The sequence below is a fragment of the Amblyomma mixtum genome, chromosome 2 (genome assembly GCF_055824585.1).
Source record: "Amblyomma mixtum isolate Tamu chromosome 2, ASM5582458v1, whole genome shotgun sequence".
Classification (NCBI taxonomy): domain Eukaryota; kingdom Metazoa; phylum Arthropoda; class Arachnida; order Ixodida; family Ixodidae; genus Amblyomma; species Amblyomma mixtum.
The window spans coordinates 281,426,706-281,449,801 of NC_143013.1; the positions used below are offsets into that span (position 1 = coordinate 281,426,706).

Here is a 23,096-nt window from a genome sequence, read left to right on the forward strand (position 1 = left end):
CCTACGCCTTCGTTTTCTTGACGGCTGCTGTTCACGAACAGCAAAAGCGTTTCACAGTGCAGGCTAGAGGATGGACATGCATACGATGTTTAAATGAGTAAAATACTGAGTACGTGGTCTCTGAAGACATAAAAGTGGCTTTAGGCAATGCACATATCAATTTTAGTGAACAGTAATGAGGTTAAGGTTACCTTTAAGGATGTCAAGTTCAGGAAACCTATCAGCAGACTTTTCTCTGTACTTTCTTCTTCGCCGCCGAGGGAACAGTTCTTGTTTGAGGTCCAGATTCTAGCAAGTAATTAATGCAGTGCTTCCTCTAGTATTTCCTTCTCTCATCTTTCCTTGACTTTTAAGTTTCTACTTATCCTTCGAAACTCATTTCAGAGGCAATTCTTCTGCATCGCAATAAGTCAGTGTAAGCGTACAGAATAAAAAAGAGGAAAAGAAACAGAAAAAGAAAGTTAGAGAGTATAGTTAACTATGTAAACATAACGAGATTTATATTAACTGATATTTGCCTGGCTGACAGTTCCTGAAAATATTTTCTATATCAGACTCCTTGTTTTTTAGGAATTTTTGAAATTGTTCGCAGAAACACCCGGTGCACATGATCAGCCGAGCCTTGAGAGCTTGATTTGGGAAATGTTTTAAAAGATTGCCGACAATTACATTACTTTCTAATGCGCAATTTTCGCAGTGCACATCACCTGTTTCAGCTTTTCGATAGATTGAGGCAAAGAAGTCGAGAAACACATGTGTGTACAATTGCAGACAACTTGTTATTTTTCACACATATTCCTTCCTCAAGAAACACATAGCTAACAGTTCTTGATTGTCGTGGAGGAAGCTTTGTGCTCGGAGAAATAAATATTTATTTATTTTTATTCATCATCATACCCACAGCGCCATTGTCTGGCATTACAGTGGGGGGGGTTGAACAAAAAGTACACAAATGCTACCTCATGCAGGTGGTTACAAAAAAAAAAGATAACAATGAGATAGAAAGAACACGGAATTATTATACATAAAAAATGTCACGGCATGGAAGAAAATCAATCATTTGATTCATTCATATGATCGACTTGCTGCACCAACGCCTGGTTCTCAAAGAAGAGGTCTATGCAAGTATTTCGCGAGGTTGTCACAGCCGTGGCAGGCAAGAGGAACGGGATGTTCTCCCATATGAGTGGTAAGGAATTCCTGTTTGTTGGTCTCTATTTCTACATTAAAGTCCCCACCCACCCAGCCACCCTGGCAGGTGGCAGTTAATGGTTGATCGCGAGAGCGCTCACCGTTGTCAGCGCTAACGCATATGGTTAGCCCACATCTCTCTCTCACATAACCCCCTTCAAGCGCTACTAAGGTGTCCACTGCTGGTTACAACGGACAATGGCGACGGACAACGGCAACGACGACGCCGCGAAACGCAGAAACGGGCGCCAAAGAGCTGCGCTCTAAAACGGGCTCCGTGTTTGAGTTCCAGTTTACACCGTGAAACGGTGTTGTGAGAATTTCATACAATTCACACGGCAGGTATAATCCAATGCATCTTCATCGCCTCAGCCACCCGCTTAAGCAATATTTCGAACTGAAGGCTGGCTGGTTCTTCCTGCAAGCAGGCATTTATTGTTTAGCGCCGCGTTAGGTTACCGCAACGCAAAGCGTTGTTGCGTTTACACGTCATGTGGTGTCGGTTTACGCGTCTGCACTGAGACGCGGAAGTTAGACTGGGCATTGAAACCTGGCTCTCACTTCTCGCCACTGCAACGGACAGAAGAAAGTGCAAAATCTGTTGCGTCTGTTCTTGAGGAAAGAATGCGGGCGAGCGTGGGAGAGTATGCCTTTGCATCCAGGTCTATACCTCGCCATTCTGGGTGTATCCGGCTCGGATACAGTACACCAGACCACTGGAGCATAGTGCAATGGGACACCTCAGATAGGCTGTGCGATGACGTCAGAGAGGGATATTGCGCAAAACATGAGCTGCTAGCTACGTGTCAACACAGCTAGGGAACAGGACTTTCGGGACGCAGCAGTTTGATCTTTAGTTGATAATCTTGCGTTTGCCTAGTAGCTGGTCACACATTATAAACTTACTTGCTCCGAATGTCAGCCATGTTTACATATGAGGTTTCTTACCCTTTTTTTGTTCTCTTTCTGACGCACCGTGTGTGGTAAGAAGTGGCCTTAAACAAGAATTTACTGTTTCTGAGGGAATAGGATGCACATTTGGATCTTGGAACCAATTCCTGCAGCTTTTGAGATGCGTTATGGGAGCTAGAACTTTTTAATAAGTACAGTATCGTTTAGTTTGCTCCTCTTGTTGGGCTGTCGTTGTCGCCGAGTTTTATAGTCGGGAACATTTCAATCGGAGCGCTCACATCCCCTCAGGATGCTGCATCAATAATGTACTATATTGCCGTTTATTGCAACGCCCGTTTTTTTTTTCTTCATATATGCAATACGATTCGGTCAATTCAATTTTTTTATAGGACTGCTGCGCTTTGAATAACTGATAGACATCACATTGCGCAAAAACAAGTACAACAGACTAGAAGACGAGAGAGACGCTAACATTAAACGGAATGATCATTCGAACGAAAAAGGGATACGTATACACGTTGAAGTGATGCTGAAATCCACATTTCCGGATATAATGATAATGATATCCGATCATGCTCAGCAAATGATGATATCCGACCATGCGGAGAAGTTCGAATATCCTTCAGCTGAAGGTTAGCGCCTGTATCGTCTTGTTCCCTCTTTCGTGCGCTACGATGTACAGTCACAGACAAAAGTTTGCGGGATGTAGATTGGCTGAACAAAAATTTATTTCTCCGTTGCCTCGCCAGCCAGTCAGATGGTATTATTCTAGCAGATGTAGCACGCGTAAAACCTTAGGATTCTATTTTTTTTTCATTGACCTTCTGTGGGTAATCGAGCAGCAATAAATTATGTTCCGCGTATCTGCATCCCCTAAACTTATGTCCATGCTGCTTTGTCATTGACTGGACTTTATGTGGATGTCCTCCGTAGTCAAGCGCCCTTTCTGTCTGCAGTGCTATGTCGGAAGAAATAGTCTGCGCGATTGCGTTCAACTACGTGAGTTACGCGCGAACATGTCATAGTGATTGTCTGCTCTTCTTTACGATTTTAATGCGCTAGCGTTAAATGGCCCGTGTCGAAGAAAACCGGCGTCGACGTGATCGAAAAAAGCCTAATCGACGGAGTCGTGACGTCGCAACCACATCACCTCGCGCGGATAATTCATACAACCAAGTGCAATCACTCTCTTTCTTATCGTGTATTATATGCTGCTCCATCAACGAGCGGACCAGCCACGGTGAATGACATGAATTTTTGCTAGCATGCTCGGATTGGTCGCAACAGTTTTTAGGACGTTTATATATACAAAGTTAAGTAATTGCGATGAAAAGGAAATCGGGGTGAATCAGATGGGATTCGAACCCACGGCCATTTGAAGACGACTACGCTATCCGTAATCCACAAGCGCACATCGGTTTAAGCGGGATAGAGGTGGACCTGCAGGTGAATGCATTGTGGTCTTAGACTTGATGTGATGTCTTAAGGACACTTACTGGTACTTATTAGGGCTATTAATTATGAGTGTTCTAATTAGTGATTGTGTAATTCAACCAGATTAAATTCGACTTCCGAGATGATTCATTGTACTTGAGCAGTTTGATGCGTGTGTATATGTGATGTATCGATGTGTAAGGTGTGATTCGGGCACCAATTTTTCCGACAAAAAAGTACAGAGAAATGCATGGTTCAAATGGGAACCCTCTGCCCACAGCGGTCCCTTTCAAGAGTTACCCATAAATACGCCAGTGGTACACACTGGTGTTTCTATTGGCGAACTTCGCACGTCACTCTCGCAGATGGACGCCGCACGTACTGTCTATTGCGCTGCGTCTTCCAATAAATATGCGTATATTCAATGCATATCAGTGCTACATTGATCTACCATGTGCAGCGCTCTCAGTACGCATAGCTGCAGCCGCTGCGCATAATGCACTCGTTTGTCTTATCTCGCTGAAAGTTTCGACTTATGAAAGTTATGAAAGTTTCGACTCGACTTATGAGCTCCGGTTCTCATGGAACATTGAACAATAGGCACATAAGTATCGTTCGTCTTCTATCCTTCGGCATTCTATTTATGAACCTTGGCCTAAAGTGTTGATAGGCCATTCCTTTCTTTTGCATCTACATTATGCGGGGAAGTGCGTCGCAGTCAGTTAGGCAGATATCCTATATTTCGAGCGCAGCCGTCTCCATCCGGTGTGCCCTTTGCAGCCACAATCGCGATGGCCCCAAATGCTTGCCGCTCTCTATATCGGCGCTGTTCTATAACTCAGCCAAAGGAACGACTCCCGTCCCGGCAAGAGTACTCGGCCAGCAAGTGCCGCGAAGACAATGAGCTCGCAGGAGGCGAGGGCTTTCTTGTCTCGCTACCACACGCGCCGTCCAGCTGCGCTTCCTATGCTCGGACCTTTGTTCGAACCCCGTCTATAACGTTTGTATGCAAACACTTCATTTTGTCAATTTGTGAATAGAATAAAAAGCAAAAGAATGCAGCGAACACATATGGGGATTCGCTGGCGGTGCAGCTGCGAGACCATCTGCTCATGCTTCACAACAGCGCAGATGCTGATTCACACGGTGTCATCACTCAGCGTATAGCTGCAACAGCTGCGCGTGCACATGACTATGCGTCTTCGCAGCCGCTCGGAACGCCTGCCTTCAGTCGTCTTTTGTTCCGCGCTCGAGAGACGCCAGGGCAGGCGCCTTCGCCGCTCTGCTATGCGCGCCGACGGCGCGAATATCCAGGTCTCAATACATACTACAAGGGTTGTCATTTCAGAGGGAACACAATAGCGGGGTTCGCCGCAAGAAATCGCTAACACGGCCCGAGGTTCAGCGGGGCTTAGAGTAGACATGCGAGGAGTGCGGCGAAGGAACGTGTGGGGGCAGAGTTATCGAGGCAGCGCTGTTTGGAGCAGCAGGCCGCAGAGAACCAACGAAGAATACTCCATGACATGACGATTGCGATGCTGCCAGCGGGGTGAGGCCAGCGTGTTGTGGCCGCGATTTATGGAAAACTGTCCGCGCGTCGAAACTGAGTGGTGGCGGGAAAGTAATCTCTAGCGACGGACGCATAAATTAAGATTGTTATTTTTTTGTTTCCCAATGAAAAGAAACGGGTCCTCAAAGGATTCACGCGATTAGCACCTGCTTCGAACTTTGCACTGGCGCCAACTCAAAGCATCTGGCCGCTATGGTGCACGCATGTAATACATCCAGCATGTAATACTAATGTTTCACTGTGAGTGGATTGAAATAAAATGCATAGCCAAGAAAAAAGAATGAATAGGAGGTTTTCTGACCCATCGGAACGGCTTGCAGTCAAATTAACGTTTTGCACATGCAGTGCACTTCTTTTTGTCGCAGTGCTGTGGAGCTCCATTGCGTCTTAAGCCTTCAGGATTCACGCGCATGATCTCGTGCCCCGCGCATCAAATTTCCGTCAATAAGTATCAGCTGCGCCTTTTGTGAGCTTTAATGGAACAATTGAGCGAGGTATTAGTTGCCAAGTATATGCGCAAGCGTTTTTGTCTGAGAGACAACCTTCGATATGAAGGTATATTGATATACGTGCTGCTCTTTCACGAACCTTACTGCTGAGGCATTCATGCATTTCGCCTCTGTTGAAATACGACCTTCGCCCCCAATGCTAGAGCAGGCCTGTATCTTAAGCGGATTGCGAGCAACAACGTCATCCTGAATTGTAAGGGAACTCGGTGGCGAATACCCATTGCGAAAACGCTCATTCAATAAGGCGCACTGTTTGCTTTTCATTGTCGCTGCGAACTGATAGCATGAAGTAGGATTCATAGTACGAAATTAATTTACTCCCTTGTACTTTCACTCCGCTAAGCTAGTTAAGAAGCACCAGCCCATGTGAGATGAAGAGCAAATTCGAACATTCCGCACCACTTGTCATCTACGATTTTTCTATAAGATACATGGAAGTAGCACTAAAAAACAAAAAGAAACAATGCTCCTGAGTTGCCAAATATATGTACACCACCCACACGAGCAACGTCAGTCTGCCATGAACACATAGCGCTGAACACATATCAAATGCTAACTGTCTAAGCGCAAGCTAGCCGTCTAAGCGTAGGCTTCACACACGTGACAGAATTTTTGTGAAGGGTGAGAGGCGGGTGAGGATGGGTTGAGTATAGAGGAGGGTTAGCAGCACACCCCCCCCCCCCCCCCCCCCCCCCCCCCCCCCCCCCCCCCCCCCCCCGGCAAGGGGAATGAGGTGGGGAGGTTGCTGGAGGTTAGTGCTTCTGGAGGACGGCTGGCTGTCCACGTGTGTCGGAATTCCGGTGGAGGCTGGGTTTTATTTTTAGTTGTTTCTTCTTGTCTATTTTCTTTGTCCTGAATTCGATTGCGCCTTCGCTTTTAGGGCGTCAATTCTTCGCTCATTCCCCAGTTTCCCACCGTCAGTGTCAGGTATCGGTGACCACAGCGCAGCTGCCTTGGTTGGCAGGGGGCAGAGTGGAGAGTGCGAAATTTCCTTTCCACTTTTAGGTGAGATGGGAGGGAGGGAAAGTGAGGGTCAGTCATTCACATGGAAAGGCCCGAGAACGCGCCGCTCCGATGCCAGAGAAGATGGGTGGCCAGAATCGAAACTATAGCGCCGTTATTAATAGTCGGCTGCCATTTTTTGTTTCGTTTGTTATCGCTTTCTGAAATAAAATATAATCACGTGAAATTTGCGTATTTAGTGTTCTAAAAGATGCACTAATGTATGTACTAATTAGTAGGCGCAGTGACAACTGGAAGTGCAAAGCGACGGGTTATCTAATTTGACGCAATTCCAATTCATCAGAGCCGGCGTTCTGAAAATCTGGATCTGCTATCCACATTAAAGGGCCACTGCCCGGGGTCCGGACATTTTTGAAAAACAAGCCTACTGCATAGATGAGGCATCGAAGATAACCTCTGCAAAATACTAGAGCCATGCGCGCCCCGAAAAGCTGCGAAAATTCAAATCAAAGCCCGCTCGTTCTTTCCTTCAACAAAAACGGGCCCGGCCCACTACTCTGAACCCCGCTGACGTCAAGGGGGGCTACTTTCGCTAAAGGCACTCCATTGGTGCATCGTTCTGACTGACGGGAGAAGGTTGGGCGTAGCCTTGGCGTCGCGTCGTCTGCACAAGGCTTTCCTAAGCGCCTTCTGTTCTGGCTCATGCCTACAAACCCGCATGAAGGAACAAAAAAAAAACTGCGGAGGGAGCGTGCGGCGACAGCTTTGAACCCTAGCCATAAAAAGTAAAAAATAGTAAAACTGAGGGAGTTGGTTCGCCCCCCCCCCCCCCCTTCCCCCCGCCGTGATCACCTCACGAGACGCTCTGCATACGCGCTCCCTTCTCAGATTTTTTTCTTCTATGCAAGCCCTCCAAAACAAGGTTTTAATTACTAGTGCAGCAGAGCCTTTCCCTCGCTCGCCCACTTGACCGCTCTGCACACACACCGCTTATCTTTTTGCATCTTGCGTACGCCTTGACTCCAATGAATGACATATACTTTGGAGCGGAGAAAAGACACAAACACACAGAACACAAACACGCATGGAGAAAAGCAAACGGGCGGTTGCCGGGTCCGCGCTTCGCCGTGTGTTTCGAACACAACCGACTTCCGCCCCTCCGCTCGTGAAACGGTGGGGAGGCCTAAAAGAAAATGAAAAGGTGGCTCGTTAACTGGGAATGACAAACAGATGTATGAAAGGATGCGCTCGCTAACAAGTCTAGGTGGTCGAGCCGATCGTGCCTCTCGATCGTTCAGTGTGCGGAGAAAATGCAAAAACCAAGAAAAGAATTCTATTGAAGGCGGGGCCATGACGTCGCCCTGTGACGCACTCCACAGACACCACGCCTCCGGCTTACACCGGAGAAGGAAGGGGTGATTTTGCCTTGCCGAGCCTACTCGACGAGGAGTGGGAGAGAAAAATTTCGAGGAGGGAATGGAAGGAGAGGAGGCTCGCTCAAAGTGAGGTAGAGAGTGTTTGGGATTATGGGGTGGGCAGGGGCCCTGCCCCTGCGAACCAACTCCCTCAGTTTTACTATTTTTTACTTTTTATGGCTAGGGTTCAAAGCTGTCGCCGCACGCTCCCTCCGCAGTTTTTTTTTTGTTCCTTCATGGGGGTTTGTAGGCATGAGCCAGAACAGAAGGCGCTTAGGAAAGCCTTGTGCAGACGACGCGACGCCAAGGCTGCGCCCAACCTTCTCCCGTCAGTCAGAACGATGCACCAATGGAGTGCCTTTAGCGAAAGTAGCCCCCCTTGACGTCAGCGTGGTTCAGAGTAGTGGGCCGGGCCCGTTTTTGTTGAAGGAAAGAACGAGCGGGCTTTGATTTGAATTTTCGCAGCTTTTCGGGGCGCGCATGGCTCTAGTATTTTGTAGAGGTTATCTTTGATGCCTCATCTATGCAGTGGGCTTGTTTTTCAAAAATGTCCGGACCCTGGGCAGTGGCCCTTTAAGGCGACTCAAGAAACTTCCAACAGAGGGCCAAGAGCTTGGACTCTTCAATCTCTTTATGTCGCAAGAGGCGCCGCGGTGGCTCAGTGGTTATGGTGGTCGGCTGCTGACCCCAAGGACACGGGTTTGATCCCGGCCGCGGCGGTTGAATTTCTATGGAGGCGAAATTCTAGAGAAGCTTGTACTGTGCGGTGTCAGTGCACTTTAAAGAACCCCAGCTGGTCGACATTTCGGGAGCCCTTCACTACGGCGTCTCTCACAGCCTGAGTCGCTTTGGGACGTTATACCCCACAAACCAAACCAAACCAAACCAAACCAAACCAAACCAAACCAAACCATCTTTAATGTTGCAGTAATAGTGCCACCCTTCTGAAATGAGCGAAAAAAAAAAACTACAGCACTCTGCAATATTTCATCATTACATCGGGCTGTGTAACATATGCACCTTCGGTGACCACATTCGCTCATATCGGCTACCGCTGCCCATCACTGCAACGCATGGGAAGCACCCAGAGGCTCGGACATGAGACATCATCGAGCGTCTTCAACGTGGCTTCGTACTGTGCCAGGCATAGCGGTAGCAAGACGCGCTGCGATGCCAAGTGTTACAGGCTGCAGAACTCTGAAACGACGCATAATAGCCTTGCAGTACCTGTGGCGCCATCTGTTATTGTTTGGGAGAAACTGCTGTAAAGGCGCTACTCGTAAGTAGACGCAAAATTTTCGCGGCAGTATTTGTACCTCGAATTCAAAAGGCAAGAGTGGCTGCAACCTTGAGTCGGCGGTGCGCGATGGCGGACAACGACCGAACCGTCCTAGCATTTTGGCGCAAATCACGTACTGTTTTTAGTTCATGATACGTTCACTGCGTTTAAAACTCATTTGGGGGGAGGGGTGGGGGGTGCGATGTATCTGCAGTTAAGGCCGGAATACATGGAGCGTTTTTACCGCGGCGCGTCGTCGATTTTCGCCCGACGGCGCAGATTTGACGCCCGGCGTCCAGAAAAACGCCCGCCGCCGCCGATCAGGACCGGCTAGATTTTGACGCGCGGCGTCCGGTGAGACCGGAAGCGGCGGCTGAAGCGAGCCAATGGCAGCGCAGAAAGCCCGCTCTTCCGGTCCTCTGCCTGCCGCCGCCAACATGGCCGCCACGGCCGTCGAGCTACGCCGTGTTTTTGGCACGCAAATGTTTTTGTCGTGAAAATAAACGCTTCGTCAGACTTGAAATGTTGCTTTCTTTAGAGAACACGGCCGAATCTTGGATCGGAATGCCTGCGCTCCCTCGCTGAAGCGATTGTGTCGAAGAAAACCGCAGCCGCTGGTGCCCGCGGCTGAGCGGGCGTCGAAAGGTACGCGACGGCATGCATTCGAGCACGCAAATCTTTATAGATACTTAAGCGCGCGTGCTAAATTTTGTACAGTGGTGTCGAAGTGAAACTTTCCTGATTTTAACAGAATGGTCAGCGTCGCTGTCCTCACAGACCTCCTTGCACAGTTGGTGTTTGCAACTTGTTGATCCCATTTGCTTTCGCGTCGAGGGATGCGCGGCGGCGCGCCGCCGCTTCGACGCTCCATGTATCTCCAGCCGGGCGTCGCGCCGCCGCGACGTTTTCTGCCGCGCGAATGTCGTCGAAAAAAACGTCGCATGTATCCCGGCCTTTAGCTCTGTCATATCTTCACCCTTGATAATGGCGAAAATGATGATGCTGTAATGCTTTGCGTTGAGTTTGCATGATATTTCACCTAGAATACGCTCAGATTCAGCGCCGTATCCCACCGAACTTCGACGTTCAGGCTCCCGAGGGGGATATATACTGTGAGGCACAAAATTCTCCGGGACGCGTGAGTGGCAGCTGACTCGAGACTAAATTATGCCGTAACTCGAGACTAAACTTGTAGAGGTGAAGGTTTTGACTAAAGTTCCCTTATCAGTGGTAGTCCAACGAAGTGATCGTTGAGAGGCAAAACATCTCTGCGTCTTGGTCACTCTTCAGACGTCCTGGAGACATTCGACCCACATAGTATGTAGCCTTTTCTGATGGCGTCCAGCGCTGATGCGTGACAACACCAGGCGCCATAAACAGATAAGTCTTACCATGCAGTTTCGCTGTCATGTAAGAGCGAATGTCTTGTTGGTAGATATGAACCGAGTATTGCCTAATTCACGGTTCTGACAAGCGTCGAAGGGGACTAAGTGTCCATAACCCTATCCTAAGTGATTTTTTTTTCTTTTCTGGAGTAACGTCGACAACGTCGACCGTTAGTCCCCCGAGACGAAGTTTGATGAGCAAAAGGACTAACTGCGGGACAAGGCAGCCCTGCTCAGATTTCAAGGAGTAAACATGCAGTCGTAGGTAGCAAAGAGGTGAACGAAGGGACGAACGACATCGTTATTTATCCATACTCTCTTGCTATGTTCCGCTCTAAATAACTAGCTTTGATGGCGTGCTTGCTCTTTATGAAATTACGGCCTTTTGTGCTCGAAAGTCCTCGGGAGTACGCAACAAGGGTAAAAAGAAGTAATGACATGAGGTTGTTCATGAATAAGAACACAGTTGGTACCCGTGCAGGCAAATACACCAGATTGAAGGCAGGCTTAGTTGCATCGAGCGATCAGCAGCTGAGAACGCGGCGATATGCACACTACGGTTTTCGAAATGTGCACTCGGGTGAGGGACGTATTGTACGTAAGGGATATACGCAATTTCATTTCGCTGCTGAAGTTATATGGTTTTTTACTGCCTGTGAAGTGACAAACGGCCGGTCGTTGCCGCGGCCCCGTTCACTGTACGCCGCCCAGCGTAGGATATCGCAAATTTTTGCGTCAAGACGCCGTTATATGTGCGTGGTATACGTTTTAAAGCTCCTCAAAACCTGCTGCGGAAGTGCATGACAGTGAAACAGGCGCATGTTGCACGATTGATACGTGCAACTTCCGTAAATCATAACTGGGCTACACTTACCTCTTCCACCCTTCAATTATAAAACAGGCAACTCGTGAAGCATAGCACATACGCGACAGTACGAGCATTTGCATCAGCACACCTTCAGGGACTTTAGCAGATAGCCAACATGATTTTTTTAGAATCAGTCCTTCGTTGTCAATGACGAATGTTTGTTAATGCGTTAGCATTGCTACTCTCACTACCTCCACCCTGCCAAAGCTTCATCCACCACCAAACATCGACCGTCAACTTCCTGAAAACCCTGCTTACCTCCCCATTACCAGGAATTCTGGAGACAAGTGCTTCTAGTTTCCTTGGCTAACGCCACGCGGTGCACGGCTTTAAACATTCAGAAAAAGCGCGCTGACATCGTCCGTGGCATAAGACATAAGAAAAAAATGGCTGAGGCTTAGCTAAGGTTAAGCCTAGTAAGATGCGAAGCATATTGATGGCTAGGCTTGGTAAAGTTCCTCGCTTTGTTCTTCAGTTGTTGTAGAACGTTGTCGCCGAGCCGCATATTGAGCACGCCGCTTAGCCAGACGTTCACACCGCTCTTCATCGGTCTCTGTGGCACGCTGAAGCTTTCGCTTCTCGTTCAAATCAGCCCTGCTTCTAGGCGGCATCCCAACACCTGGCCGCCTCGTAAGTGCCCGGAGAGCGAGGCAAGCTCAGCTTTATACCGCTGCTGTAGCGTCACGTGGTCAGCTGCAGCGCCTCTGATGTGGAGCCTCGACCGCCGCGGCCGACCGCGCGAGCCGGCAGCCCATCTCTCCTCTGCTGTGACGTCATGTTGTCACGTGGTCAGCCGCCGCGCCTCTGATGTGGAGCCTCCACCGCCGCGGCCGACCGCGCGAGCCGGCAGCCCATCTCTCCTCTGCTGTGACGTCATGTTTTCACGTGGTCACGCTAAAGGTCAATGGTAGCTCCACCGCCGCGCTCGACGGGCTGTAGAATAGCTCTAGTAATATGCTTCGCATAAACAAAATAGAATGACCGAGTGACTGCAAATGAAGCGCAAGAGGCCGCGCGGTTTAGCGGCACTGGCCCGGTGGCTCTCTGGAATTACTGGTAATGTCCGCCTACCATAGCCCACACAGCAACGGAACGCAAAGGCGGCGGCAAAATGCAATTCAAAGCCCGATGGGAAGGCGGTCGTTGTAGAAACGAAATGTACAACTAACACAGATTGGTCGCGTCACGTCGTATGATCGCCTGTGAGTTCTTCTTCACTTTTAAACTCTTGTTCAAGCCCGGAGTGACCCGTGCTTTGTGAGGTTGCACCTTTGCCTTCGGTTCTAGTTCCCGACTGACGATTTCTTGTTTCGCCACCGTGGCGTCATTTAAACGTGCGCTGTATTGTTAGTGAACATGCAGCGCCCAATGAGAACCACCGACACACTCGGCGCCTTGGCGCAAAAAGTCTGTTCACGCTTCCCTTGCCAGCGCCCCCAACGTGGGGCCTCTGCTCGTGGTATCCTGTTGCGAGGAATGTTTACTTCGCCGATAGCCGGCAGCGTCGCCTCCTATTCAGCGCCGTCGTCGGCGTCAAGGACCACGTGACTCGCAGCCTACATTAGATGTGCTTCCTGAAATAATATTTAAGTTGCTGCGAGTCAGCGCCTGCCCTTGCGGTTGTTTACGGCTGTTGCCTTTGCTTTGGCCTACTTTTGCACCATGTTTGAAAAAAAGAGCTGCCGGCGGCAAAAGCGTTAGCGGAGACCAGGAGATTGACTTATACCCCTGTCACACTAGCAAATTTAATGAGAGAAGCCAACAGCCACAGAAACCAAGGAGTACAGGGGATTTTTTAATTATTTTTTTTGTGGTGTTGATCAAGTAAGAATATTACTGAATATGTTGTCGCTTAAAGCTAATTGATTAGAAAAGCAGAAGAAAAAACAACCACATGCCGCCGGTGGGATGCGAACCCACGACCTCCGAATTACGCGTCCGGTGCTCCAATTAACTCTGAGCTACGGCGACGGCTGTCAAACCTTCTGCTTTCGGGGGTATTTATGTTTACAAATAACCTAACCTTGAGAGTGTTCATCAGCGCCACCCACGTTCTTAAGCGGCGGACCTGGAACGTCCTGAGTTACCGCTACAGCAAATTTAATGTCATTCTAAGCGAATGACATTACCACCTAATGTCATTAATCGACTGCTACACGGGAACATGTAATGTGATTAGGTTCGAATGACATTCGCCATCGAATGAGTTGGGGGAACTCATTCGCATTCGATCTCGAACCGAATGCGTACTCTGGACACCAGATACGCAGCAGAAACAAGAAACGCGAAAAATAATGCGCACACTGTCAAACCTATAAACTATATTTATTTAGTTCTGCTAAAACAATTTCATGTTCGTGTGAATCTGTTCGCACTAGAGGCTATCGTGGATCGCTATTATTACTCTCGATCTCAGCAGCAGCCAACAGCAGCTGCCGAGCGTGAAGTAGGGTCTTTCCCGCGACCGTCGGTAATTTTGGGTTGCGTGTTTCTTGCTGGTTTGCGTGCCATGTTCGTTAAGCTCTAAAGCACTTAAAGACGTCTAAGCAGTTCACCTTCTGGAAGTCATCTCTATGCTCCGCGCGTGTCCGCGCGCCGCCATGTCAGCCATTTTGTTTGTTTACATTTATCGGATTTGTCGCTGACTTTGTACTTGGCTTGGCTTTTGATGGCTAAAGTGGTGCAGATAGGCTGGAAATAATATTTTAAGGTTATAATACTGCACACAAATGTTCTCACCCGCTTTTGAAACCCTGCACAACAATTTCAAACATCTTTTATGCGCGTTGATGTCTTTCAGTTGCACTATTTTTTGTTCTCTGATCGTCAATGACATCCTTTTCGAATGACATTATTTTTTTCCGTGTAGCACTGAAAGAAACCGAATGACATTCGTTGCATCGAATGTCATTAGGTTCGAATGGCATTAAATCTGCTAGTGTGACAGGGGTATTAGGTGCGCGGGTGCTCAGGAATGAAACGTAGGCACATTAGTAGTCGTTTAAGAGTTACGATTACTGTCCTGTGACTGATGGAATCTTACGCCCCAATGCAGTGACATTTAGCCTGATTAATGATACAAGCAATCACAGGCTTGTAACAAGAAAATGCATGATGAATGAAACACATTGTGATTTCTTGTCAAATTATGGCACTGTTAGCGATACGCTCCTGTTCTTTAATCGAATTCGATGTAGTATCAAGCGATCAAGCAGCTGCTGCTGTAAAACTTACCATCCACGTTAGACAGCACGCGCCGAAAACGAAGCTTTGCTACCCTCGTCTCCTCCTGGATGACCGTCTTATACATCCACGCAGGAGTACGAGCAGAGCCCGTTCGTGTGATGTAAAGTTGCTTGAGATCTTTGGGGACCCTTGGTCACACATGCCTTATTGGGTGGGCCCCACAAGGAATTAAAGTGACTCAACACCGTCTCTCTAAAGATTCTCTTGCCATCTTGAGGAACTTTTCTCGAATGGTTTCCATCATGGCATTGTCTCCATCATGTTCAACGTGATGTGTGTGCGGTGATATAGGACATTACTTAATGTGCTGCACTCTTTGCAACGCGGAAAGGTGCGTGTTATTCGGATCTCTCAAGAAGGTAGGACACCCTCACAGCTCCCTTCAGGACATTGCTTTCCCGCGCGGGAACCAATTCTTTAGAAAGGAGGCTTCACGTCTTCTTTTAAAGTACCTACTGAACACGGACTTAGTTTCCACATGGTGTCAGTAGGAGTGACTATTTGTGTTTGTGAGTTAGGTAGCGGATTATGTGATTTAGTACTTACTGAACACGGACCTAGTCTCCACATGGTGTCAGTAGGAGCGACTATTTGTGTTTGTGGGTTAGGTGCCGGATTATGGGATTTAGTTATTGTAGGTGTCGCTACAGTGGAGTACTTGCCGGCAGAAACAGCAAAGCTAACCCCACCTGCAGCTTACAGAATCTGAACAAAACTCGCTCCTCGATGCGGCAAGACTGGGAAGTTTGCAACAGTGCTTGCATTTAACTCAGTTCGTGGCACTGAAAAGAGAAGACATTCAGTCGTACGCAGAACGGCAGAACTAACTAGAGTGCGCTGCAGTGAGTGAAGTGCACTTCCTCGCAACGTCGTCTAGGCGCAGCTCGGGCGCTGTTAACATGCAACGGCAGTACGGGGAGTGGGTTGGGCTTCACAGCAAAGCAAGCACGGCGCGCTCCAGCGCTGGGGCAACAGACAGTCCTTGTGTATGTGCGCCGTTTCAGTTGGATGCGAGGCCGCGGCGGATACCTTGGCGCTACGCGAGGCGCAGCCACGCTGATCCGTGTTCACACTAACAGTGAACGACCTTGTACGTATGCTTCATATCTCTCTAAAAGTTAGGGAACGCTTTGTAAAAATCGGTAGCCCTGTCTTTCTCAAATGCGAAGTGAACGCTGCCTTGAGCGTTTGCGCTCTTTACGCGACTCACATGTTACTGAGCACTAGAAGATGTGACTGAAAAGGTTACAGGGAGTTGTGTAAGTAGTTTGTTGCCATGATACTGCCCTCTTCTCTCTTATCGTAGATCCGAGAAGGATGCGTTGCAAGTTACGTGTCATTTTCTGCTCAGTTTGCAAAATCTCGATGCTCAGATCTTATTTCTATTTGTGCGTTAATCACGGAGGAGTCTTTAATGCGGTCGGCTGTTTCATTGAAATATTCCTTTGTAATCTCCAGATATAAGTGTTTGCTAGAATATTTCATTTAGTTGCAAGTTCACTGTTGGTATTTGCTCATTCTACCGCACCTTCTTTTTCTTCCACCTTATGCAACTGATTGATTGTACTTTACCTTTGCCCATGCATCGTTATTGATCGTATTAAAGAAAATTTCCGTCCTTCATATATTCCAAATGGCAAGATAGTTGCGCCTGGAAAGTGCAGCAGTATTTAAAATAATCTTCTGTCATTTGCCCCGCCGCGGTGGCTCAGTGGTTACGGCGCTCGGCTGCTGACCCGAAAGACGCGGGTTGGATCCCGGCCGTGGCGGCTGAATTTCGATGAAGGCGAAATTATAGAGGCCCGTGTGCTGTGCGATGTCAGTGCACGTTAAAGAACCCCAGGTGGTCGAAATTTCCGGAGCCCTTCACTACGGCGTCCCTCAGAGCCTGAGTCGCTTCGGGACGTTAAACCCCAATAAACCAACCAACCAAACCAACCAATCTTCTCTCATTTATGCACAGCAGGCAACTAGCTTATTATATTATGCACGTGTAGATTTTAGAAGTTGTCTTGTGGGCTGGTTCAACAACCTCTTGTTGTGCCACGGAGTTGTGTGTTGCCGTTTTCGAATAATAAGTTCTAACCGTTAATAAAATTTCCACTGCTGCTTCTAATTATGTGAGCCAAACTAGATTAACACAATTCTGTCTTTCTTAGACCATTTCTTCGGGTACTCGAAAACGGCTCCTAAACATGCGGTCAGTCTGTTCGAACTGTCTCGGGGATTAAAAGAAATTTTTGAGCCTATTAGTTCGTTACCAGCTTGAAATTCAGCGCTTCACACGAGGCGAGAGCGAGGGAAGACGACACAACGAGCCCGTAAGATCTGATAATTGTACTGATAGTCATAACTTGTCGCTTCTTTGTCATTGAATCGTGTGATTGATTGTAAAACATTTTATTCGCCGGGAAGAGCTTGACAAGAGGTCGCGTTAAGTGGTCGAGAGTACATAGCCCTCGACGACTTTGTCAGCCCACTCCACCGCCAAAACTTGCGTTCTGGGGTCAGAGCTAGCCAGCACGGTCTCCCACCGCTCGAGAGAAGGAGCTGTAACTAGATCACCCGGAGGTGGCTCTATTTTGCAGTCCCACAGGATGTGATCGTAGGTAGCACGTTGGCCACAGTGTTTGCAGTTTGGGTTGTAAAGATCTGGATAAATCGTGTGTCGCGCTTAGCATAGAGATGTTCGAACATTTTTGTTTCCCGCCAAGCAACACGTACGCTATGGCGTCGCGTTTCCGTTTGTTAATTAGGTCGTCATTGTTTAGTTGTCCACTCACTTAGAAGGTTGCGCTTGTTGCGCAGCATAAGGCGGCATGTTTTCAACGTATGGGCTAGCTGTTATGCAAGCTGCGTTAGCCCTGTTCAGCTTGCCTCATACCCAAGGCGGGCTATCGAATATACAAGTCGAGAGAGGGCGCTAGAAACAAAGTAAAATATTATTACTGCATATATATAAGACGTCATATTTAAAGCAAGAAAAAATTAAATCACATTCATTTACACGATAGTAATTTTTATTTTTATATATTTATTATAAATTTTTTTATTTAATACTTCACGAAGTGGCACTGCAATTCAGGCGCCCTTTCAATCGCACTTTTATGTTTGGCATGCATTTTATCCCTTCTTCTGCATCCATGTTCATGGACGTTGGCCGCACTTAACCCAGCAGCAAACTTTCCAGATAAGCATGAAAACATCGACAGTCATCTCGAACGTCGCGAAAACAGTTTCGCATCGCAACGATAATTCCAGAGAAGCGTAGCTCCCTCTCGCGTGACAATAAAAGCGATATGACCATGCGTGGCCAGTGATAAGGAAGGAACATAACGAAAAAACAAAGAAAACAAACAACGTACCGTGGCACACCTTTCGCTTCCCGGCACCAAGCCTCCCTTCATCAACCAGCTTGGGGTAATATCAGAACGCAGAAAAATGATAGCAACACAGAAATTTTGCGCACATTCAGGAGTCGTCACCACCTATTCTCTGTGTCTACTCCAGACAGGAGAGGCTACCCTAAACGGGAAGGGGCGAAAAATGCTTGAGGGGTTCGACCTCTCAGTGTCTAACTTGTATACATTATCTATTGGTCCTTCCCGAGGGAAAAAGCAGAGATCAATCCTTAGTTCTGTAGCAAAAATACCCGTTAGGGTGAATTCAAAATCAAATTCTATTCTATTCTTCCTCTCCTGTGTTCATTAAAGTATCTCTCCTCCGGTAGGGTAATCATTCGTCCGAAGCGACCAACCTACAGAAGCAACTGTTTGTCCAAAAAGTGCAAAGGCTAGAAAGAAAAGAAAAATCTAACTCCGAGCTAGAGATGGAATAGTTTGTAGGCTTTGGTTAAAGTCGGTTGTGCTCTCCACAACAGATATAGGGGGCCGAATAGGGGGTCGTACATGAGGCGGGCTAGACATACGTGTAGACCACTCTGGTTTTATCTCACGTGTTGTTATTTTCGTGCAAAGTGTAGTTGTTCTATTGTCATATGCTTCCGCAGATGGCTTTTAAAAGCCTTATGACATAGACACGATGCTTCTAACGGCTTTGTACACGCAAAATAAAGTGATCCAGCAGAGTGTGCATTGACGCAAAGCGCTTCGCGGCCACGCCGCCGTGAATCTGGTACCGCGCACATGTTTTGGAGTAGATGTATGCAAATTTATTTGCAGTAACGTACAGATTAACCGTATAAATTCGAAGTAGAAGAGAGTACGCTGGTTTTTACCACTCTTTTCTTTTTCTAGCAAGTAGTGAGTGATAAAGGCCGCTTGACAATACTTCGCTGACAGACAGTATCGAGTCTCAAACTTACAGCAACTAAATGAAATTGCGCATGTCCTTAACGCATGCTCAAGCAACGCACCCCCACATGTTTCAAAATGTGTCGCATAAATATCTTCGAGTCCCAAGCTGCCACTCGTTCCGATGCCAATATGCCTTTCTTGAAGCAGGGTCTTTGGCGGAGCACGGAAAGCGACAGCGCTGTTTGAGCGAACAACCCGGCCCCTTTGTATATTCTTTTTTTTTTCACTCGTTTCTCTCTCTCTCTCTTTTCACTCGTTGTTTTCTACTGTTGACTAAGACTACTAAAAGTCACAATTTAATTTCCATCAAGCATGCAATCAAAGTTGGTGGTTCACAGAGCAGGAGGGAGAACGGGGAATAGCTGAATAGCGAGGACAAAAAATGGCGTAGCTACTACAATCGACGATCCGCAGCAAGCTCCTTTCACCGCGAAAGCGAAGAGCGCGTTCCAATGGGCAAACTGGACTCAGACCCTCAGTTCTGACTGGACCGCGGCGGTGTGGTCACTGGACTTCCTGCACATATTGCTCTGTCGCGTATTCGAAAAGCTGCTCGGTATCGCCGAATGCTATAAGCTATTAGATGTGTTGATGGCGGCCCCTACGAGCGCAGCCCACATAGCGCCCATCGATGCTGCACCTTTTGCTTTGACGCTGGTGAGGCAAAACCAACTCTGGGCTATCGAAAGCAGCCAAGACAGAGGTCAGCGGTAGCGCAGCACGAATGTAGCACGACATCAAATGGACCCACGCCGCAACAACAAAAGTTGGCGCGAATTTAAAACGAAAACGCCGAATGTGTCAATGAAACTTCCAGTGCTTGACACGGATGATAATTATGCGTTATAAACCAGGGAATAAAAGGGGACTAATTGTTGGAGCTGCAATTTCGACATTTCCTTATATTTTTTAAGGGACGTAAAGAAGGAAACCCCCATTCAAAAGCATAATTTTTCATGTTATTTACCTTTTTTTTTTGTAAAGAAAGGTTTTTGTAAATTTCGATTCGCAGCATTTCTTCCCTTCACCGTGAACAAAACTTGCCGCAGATCCCATTAAAACTCCATCAGATTTAGGCGCTCTAGAACGTCTGAAAGTCCACATGTATGTTCTATGGCCGACCGTACTAGTGAACCGTCTTAAGTTCAAATTCAAATTCACTTTATTTCTTGGTAGAAAGCAGGTATACATCATGAGCAAGAAAGCTTAAAAAAGGAATATTCTACCAAGGAAGAGGAGGGGAAAGGCGTTTCGTGTACGCCTGACAAGGCCTTCGCCTCCTGGCGAAAAACATTGGACTCTCTAAGCTACAAAGGCTGTTTAAAAAATACATTGCGCCTTTCATTACGTCCAGAGAACAGAAGTATTGTGAACAGGGCTTTGTATGAAATTAAAATCGTAAGTACTACAGAATACAAGGGAATTTTTCCCCAAACAAAAGTTTACGTCACAATCAGTTAAGTTATTGTTGTGTCAAAAGGAAAGAAGAAGCCACAGTTGCATATATATTGATCACAACAAAATATTAGTTCATAACTAGTTAAATTATTACAGTGTCAAAAGGCATGAAGAAGCAACAGTTGTATCAATATACAGCAATAATCTAACAAGCACAGTAATACAAACGAAACAAAAACATGAATGAGATAACAGCAGACAGACAGGTCATTTGGTTCGACCAGGAGAGCATTCTTTAGTCAAGGATACCGACAGCAGATCTCTGTTATTTACTTTACCTTTCCACGTTTTTTTTTCCTTCATTTTTCTGTTACTGAACGCGAAGTGCCCGAAATTGCTTTGTGTCAGCGGGAGTGTCAAAGCGCATTCTTGTCTAAGTCAATTTAAATCCGAAATCCCGCTGCGGGAACACTGATGTGCTCCTGGTCCTAGTGCTAATGAATAGTGTGGTTCTCGCTAATATTTCTATCAACTCAGCATTTCTGGCATTTTAATTCACAACGTTTAACATGGCGTCAAAGAATGTGAGTGGTGTATTAAGGTGGGACCACCTACACCATTAAACGTACTTTTACGCACTAGTTCTTTATTGCACTGGAGACAATTGAAACCCACGTCTGGAGTCACGTGCCTAATGGCCAACTGACGCATACACGCTTTCTACAAAGTCAGTGTACCGCAATGATCGGGTACCAAGAGGTTTCCCTTGCCCTGAAATGAAATGTACGCCTATATCTAGAAGGGCTCGAGTACTGAGAGATGGGTTTATCAAAAGGAAAGTGACGAATGGACCAAGCACCGGAAAATAGATGTGCAGAGGTTTATTTTTTTTTTACTGAGATATCCGTGCACGGCAAATCTGTGTAGCAATTTTTCCGTGTACCATTCTGTCAAATTCGTACTTTTCTAGCTTAATAACATCGTAGAGAAGAAAAGAGGGAACCGCACGCTAACTTCTGGCTACAGACTAACGAGTGGTTATTCTTAGCACCGAGTAGAGAAAAGTCAATGTACCAATAGGTCGCCTACTGAATATCCGCCACGTCTATGCACCAAAACGTAGGGCCTAGAAGGTAGCAGCAATAGGTTACGAGTGTGAAAAGCTGGGAAGCTGGTGAGCACTCATTTTGTTTAACAGCGCTACAAGTACAAGACAGCTGAAAACAACCAGGTCGCACACGATGACTCAACCGACCATTTGCAGTGAACATCTGTCGCAATTTTTTTTATTACGCTCTGTTTTAACGCTGTTTAAACAAAATGAGCACCAATAGGCGTATCTGATGTAGCAGGTAAGAGCGCTTTGGACAAGCCGGGAATCGTGATACGAAGACGGCACGCATTGCGATCCCGCCCACGACTCACCAAGGGCGGAATGAAGCTCCGGGGGTATCCCAGCGAGTCGACCACCGAAGCACACGCCACGAAGGCGCCAAGCGTGACACTAACGAGACTCGCGCGGATGCGGAAGTCGACAAGACTTCGCCGGAAACAGCGGAAATAATTGCTCACATCCAGTGCTGCGATAACGCTCGAGCGTCTATCGGCGCAGATCTGGGCGTGTGTGTACATGCGCACTAGAAACCGGCACGACGAACTCCGAGGAAGAGTTCACAGGGTTGCCCGTCGACGCTGTTCAGGAGCGTAAGAAGGCATTCGCTAACTGTCCGGAGTGGAATCTATGCGAAGATCGAGTGTCGTCCGTGCGTGCGCATAGTGCGGTGCAGATCTGCCAAACGTTATGAGGTGCGACATAGCTGAAAAAGAGACACAGAATAAACAGTTATTGTGTAAAAGGATACCGGAGTGGATTGTGGGTGGGATTCTCAGTCCAAGACTACAATGGCTACCGCCGACGCTTTGGCATGGCGACTAGCGCCTCTTGTTCTTCCACGGCGCCGCTGGTCAGCGTCACCTCCCACTGTTCCCGCACTGCGTTGTGCGGCTTAGTTGTTTTAGTTGTTAGGCTAAGTTATTAGGCTTAGTTCTGCATGTCTATGCAGTGTGCGCGAATTTAGGCATACCATCACACCAGGCACATGTATTTGCGTATAATATTGGCTGAATGCAGTGTTGGTGGCGGAGATTGGGGGAAGTGAGCGTTTGGGTGCGTCTTGGGTGGTAGGTGTTCGCCGGGGAAAGTTACTTATATGAGGCGCGGGTTGAGAGGGGGTAGAGGGTAGAGTCAATGTGCTCCAGTCTGTAGGTATAGCTTCGTGATAGGGCATCGGCCCTAATATTGCGATCGAGACCTGCAGGTACTGGCACCCAGGTGATGACATGATCATGTTGGAGATGTCCGCCCCGAACGCAGAGAGCCGTGCTCGTGACACGAGCACTCGTATAGGCTCTGCAGGCGCCTTGTGAGTCTGTAAAAATGTGGCAGCCGTGGTGTTGGGCGTCGCTCATTTTGATGGTGACGGCTATATATAGCGATGGCTTTTGCGGCCGCCAGGTCCTGTGGCATGAACGACGCTCCAAGATAGGGGATGCTGGCGCGCTTGACAGCCGTGCAGGCTTATGGGACATTGCAAGAGGCGCTCGGTGTGA

The 23,096-nt window shown here is 47.6% G+C and overlaps 1 protein-coding gene across 2 annotated transcripts in view; it reads right to left on the reverse strand.

Annotated features, from left to right (window-relative positions):
- LOC149364176 (uncharacterized) overlaps window positions 1-21,970 on the reverse strand; it is a 196,263-nt gene extending 174,293 nt beyond the window's left edge. The window contains exon 1 of one of the 2 annotated variants that reach the window (XM_089574170.1): window positions 21,912-21,970. The gene's annotated coding sequence lies outside the window, so the exon portion shown is untranslated. The remainder of the gene's footprint in view (window positions 1-21,911) is intronic. The other variant, XM_089574168.1, reaches the window with a different exon arrangement.
- Between the last annotated feature and the right edge of the window lie 1,126 nt (window positions 21,971-23,096).